At 59.2% G+C, this 4,600-nt stretch overlaps 1 long non-coding RNA gene across 1 annotated transcript; it reads left to right on the top strand.

Moving 5' to 3' along the window:
* The first annotated feature begins 490 nt into the window (after nucleotides 1-490).
* Nucleotides 491-1,557, top strand: LOC139073793 (uncharacterized). Its single transcript, XR_011522798.1, has 2 exons — nucleotides 491-729; nucleotides 1,322-1,557. It is a non-coding gene; the product is annotated as an uncharacterized lncRNA (long non-coding RNA).
* The last annotated feature ends 3,043 nt before the right edge of the window (nucleotides 1,558-4,600 follow it).

Below are 4,600 nucleotides of genomic sequence, written 5' to 3'. Positions count from 1 at the left end.
AGGCGGCGGCGGCGGCGGGAGCGGTAGGGGCAGGAGCCCCGGGGCGGGAGGGGTGCCGGGCCGAGGGGCGGGCGGAGGGGCGGGCAGGCGCCCCGCTCCCCGCGCTCCACGGCCGCCGTCCTCGAGGGGCGCCCGGGCTCCGCCCACGCGGAGGCGCCCCGCCCGCCGCCCCGCCCCCGGCCCGCGCCGGAGTTCTCCCGCTGCACACCCCCGCGCTCCCCCAACCTCGCGCCCCGCTGTCCTCCCCGCCGTCCCTCACCCGTCCCCTCCCTACACCCGCCCTCTCCCCTCGTTTCCTCTCCCCCCGCCCCCCTCCGCTGTCCCTCGCCCGCCTCGCTCCTCCCCGCTCCTCCTCCCTGCACCCTGCCCAATCGCCGCGCGCCGCCGCCGCTCCCTTTGTCTGGGCCGCGAGCGCGGGCCAATGGGATTGCGCGGAGAGGCGGGCGGCGCGCGTCTGGGCCAATGGGCGGGCCGGGCGGGCCTCGTGGGTAGGCGCCGCGGCCCGGGTGTCCGTGCGTGGCCGGGCGGCGTCGGGCAGGCCCGCACCCGCGGGCAGGACTGAGGCTCGGGAGGCGGGAGACTCACCGTCCCCAGTCCCCCGCGTTTTCTCCCCGCTCTGACTCTGTCCTCCGCTGTCCGGAAACGCGCCCCGGAAGGCGGGGTTGGGGAAGACCCCCGCGTGGCGGCTGCGCAGCAGGACGGCAGCAGGACCCCGGAGGCCCAGGAGGGGTTGGTTAAGAACAGCTCTGATCCGCGCCCCGCGCCTTGCGCATTTCCCCGAGGACTTGCAGAGAAGCGAAGCACTCCCGGGAGGGAAGGAGGGTGCCCTGAGAGCGAGGACGGGACAGCGCCCCGGAGTCCCGGAGGGAGGTGCTGCTTAGAAGCGTCTCTGCCCGCAACGAGGTCCCCTGGGGTGGGCCGGGGGGATGGCCGTGGGAGAGGGGCCCAGGAGCCTGTCCGGGTCTTACGCGCTGCCTGGCGTTGTCTCAGGGTCACCCCGAATGAGGAGCAGACTCCTGTTCCCCGGAGCTGGGTCATACTGAGGGAGAAATGTCAGGACCCCAAGAGCCAGGGCCCTGGGGCTCTCAGATCTGGAGTCTCCACGGCCAGGGCTGCATGCCTGCTGCTCTTTGAGCCCTCCTGGGAGGTGGGCCTCTGCCCAGCTCATCTGGAAGACAGGTCAAGGGAAGGGCCTGCCGCTGCCCTCAGCCCTGTGGGACGGCAGGAGGGGAGAAGTATTCTGTTGCTTCCCCACTGGGGGTGGGTGATGAGACCTGTTTGGGATGCTCATTTGCTAGTTCCAGGTCTTCTTTTCCCTAAGGAAACACAAAGCAGATTGGCTTGCTTCTAGATGACGACTTCTGTGGACTCTAGTCCTACACTTTTCTTCAAAGTAGCAGACACAATCTTAATTCCATGAGGAGGAGGAGCCACAACAGGGGCATGGGCTTTGGTGGTCCCCAGTGTCAGGAAGGGTGGCTTCCAATTTTCCTTGGTTTCCAAACCTCGCCTCAAAATGAAATCACAAATAAACCAAAATAAAACTCAAGTAAAGCATCTGTGGATGGTTCGGTTTGAAAGCAGTGGACAGAGAGATCAGGAAGGGCCCACCTGTAGGATCCAGTTCGTCCATCTAGGGTTGAGTTGAACCCAGGAGGTAAGTAAGGTGCTGCATGGCAGAGGGACCTGCCAGGTTTGGCCTAAGGAGGGTCAGGCCCCCACGTCACTGGAGCTGCTGTCGCCAAATTCACCGTCCAACACCTCATTACTAAAGCCACTAGACAATGACCTCTGAGGCTCCACCTCGGGGTTCCTCACTCCTGGGATCAGGGGAGTCCTGAGCGAGCCATGCAGCAGCCAGGGACAAGCAGCCCCTCCCAGTAGCCTGCCCTGGTCCGGGCCAGGTTGCAGCCCACAGACCCCATCAACGTGGCCTTGGAAATGCTGCTCCTGGGGATTAAGCATTCAAGGCTTGAGAACTCCTGCCCTCAGTGCCTGGAAATGACAGAAAAAAATTAAAATTCGTTAGAACCAGGAGAACAAGAAGGGCACCCTTAAACCGGAAATCCTGAGGAATCCTGGGGAGATGTGGAGGCCATTGCTCTGGCTGGAGGGAAGAAACCACAGCCAAAGGCACTGAGGCAGAAACCGCGGGCAGGTGACGGGGGCTCAGAGGCAGCAGCTGAGGGGGCCTGGGGCAACTTTCAGGGTGATGCACAGGGTGTCTGTGGAGCTCGGCCCCACCCCTCGCTATCCTAAGCAGCAGGCAGTGGACAAAGAAGTTCCCATTGGTGAACAACACCTGGAAGGAGCAGAGAGTCTCATGTCCCTGGACTTGCTGGGCCCTCCACACGGTCGCTTGAGGCCACTGACCGCTTGCTGATGGACAAACGGGGAACTTCACATACAAAGAGGAGCACAGATGCCGGCCCCACGGGAAGCACCAAACACCGCAAATGGACCGACTCATGAGCTGGCTGAGGCTGTAGCGGGCCATCTGGGTCAGGCTCTCCTTCCTCCGTGCATGGGCTAGACTCCATTTCCCCAATTCCCTAACAAGGAGGTGTGGCCATGTGACCAGCCCCTCTGCAGTGGAGTTGAGCAGACATGACAGGTGCCACTCCTGTGCCTGGCAGCACCTCCCTCCACACTCCTCCCCCTTCCCGTGGGCCCGAATGGCTATGACACCAGTGAGTCAGGAAGCTTCACTACCAGGATTTCAAATCCCCGTCAGCCGGGGGCCCTGAACCACTGCAGGAGTCGAGGCCACTGTTGACTTGGAAGCCTTGCCACAGGTTCTCAAGAGAGAGTAAGCTTGTCTTTTGTTTGGGCTGTTGGACAAGGGTCTGTACGTTGGAGCAGTTTAACTTCCTGCGCCAGGTGAAATAGCTAATCCCAGCTCTTTGGTCCCCTCTAGTGGGATTTCGTTTCCACCTCCATGCTGTGGCCCCTGGGGGGGTGGGATGCCTCACCCCAACTTGGGACTTGGCAGTGTGCCTTGCCTTGGCCAATGGCAGCTTGTTGGCAGATGTGGAGTGAGCAGAGGCTGAGTGACGATCAGCCTTGTCCACAGGAAGCCTGTGCCCCTGGAAGAGTGGCTCATGGGAAGCCACTGGTCCAAGGAGGATGAGGGAACCCTGGAGCAGACCTGAACCCGCCCTGCTTGGCCCTGAGAGCCCTGAGTGTGAGCATCAGTGACTGTTGTTTTAGCCCCGGGACTTGAGTGTGGTTTGTTATACAGCATTGCTGTGGCAACAGCTGACTAATACACCCACCCAAACTAATACAGAAATGGGTACCCGGGGAGCTGGGGTGACAAATCGCTGAAATATGTGGTGTTGCCTTAGTGGTTGGCTTGTGGATGGCAGGGAAACGGATGTGGTGAGCTGGAAATAATAACGCACTCTGCTTGTTATACCATGGCAAGACATTGAGGAAACTGGGGAGGTGACGGGAAAGAGCAGGGTGTGCGTGTGTGTTGGCCGATCCTGGCTGCTCGACCGTGGCCTTGCCGGAGGGTGAGTGCTGTCACACAGTAGACAGAGGCCAGGCATCCGGGACTCAGGTTGGAAGAGCCGAGTATTTATACCCCAAACAGTGGGAGAAAAGGTTGCCTCCATGAAGTTAGCTCAGTCAAAAGGAGGGCCGTACGGTGGCTGCAGCGAAGGTCAGATTAAGGATCGGATTGTGGGGAGGGGGCCAGACAGCGGATGACCTGCCTGACAGTGAGGACACGCGTCCGGACCCAGTGAGAGGCTGGGAGATTTGGGCTTTGGGCCAGGGTGTCTTCCTTGAGTCGGGCGGGATCTTTTTCCATGTGAGAAGAAGGCTGGGTGCTCGTGGATATCTGGCGCCAGAGGGCAGACTGCAGATGTCCAGCTGTCCCCCAAAAGCTGTTTCCCCTCGCCCCTGGACCCTTGGCTGCACCGCATTTACCAGGTTCCCTTGCAATAGGTGTGGCCACGTAACTTGTTCTGTCCAACATAGTGTGGCAGAAGCAACATTGGCCAATTTTAGGCTGGTGCGTAGACCTCCCGTGAGCCCTTTTCTGTGGTTCCTTTCCCGTGGCCGGAGAGGAGACAGTCAGAGCAACATGGAAGCCACATGTTGCAGGTGCGACTACAGCCCGGGGCTGGTTGGAGCACTTGCTTGCCCTGCGTAGGTACCAGACAAATAATCCAATTTGTGTGAACGGCTCTGTTTGGGTCTCCTTGTTACATCAGTGTGGCCCACACTAACACACGAGGAAGCCAGAGTTTTCAGAACACATGGAATGTTTAACAACTTTTTTTTTTCCTGAGGAAGATTTGCCCTGAGCTAACATCCGTGCCAATCTTCCTCTATTTCTTAGTATGTAGGCTGCCAGCACAGCATGGCTGCTAACAGAGTGGTGTATGTCCACGCCCAGAACTGAACCCAGGCCACTGAAGTGGAGCATGCTAAAAACAGCATCTTTTCAGAGAAGAAATAAAAGAGATTTTCATCCTTTAAAAACAGCATCTGGAGAGTTGAACTCTGAGTGACTTTTGTTTTCTTCTTTATAATCTTATGTTTCATATAAGTTTTTATAAGAATACAGTATATTATTTATATCTTCAGG

This window comes from Equus przewalskii, chromosome 10 (assembly GCF_037783145.1).
Source record: "Equus przewalskii isolate Varuska chromosome 10, EquPr2, whole genome shotgun sequence".
In the NCBI taxonomy this organism is placed as follows: domain Eukaryota; kingdom Metazoa; phylum Chordata; class Mammalia; order Perissodactyla; family Equidae; genus Equus; species Equus przewalskii.
This window is presented reverse-complemented; position numbering and strand designations above follow the sequence as displayed.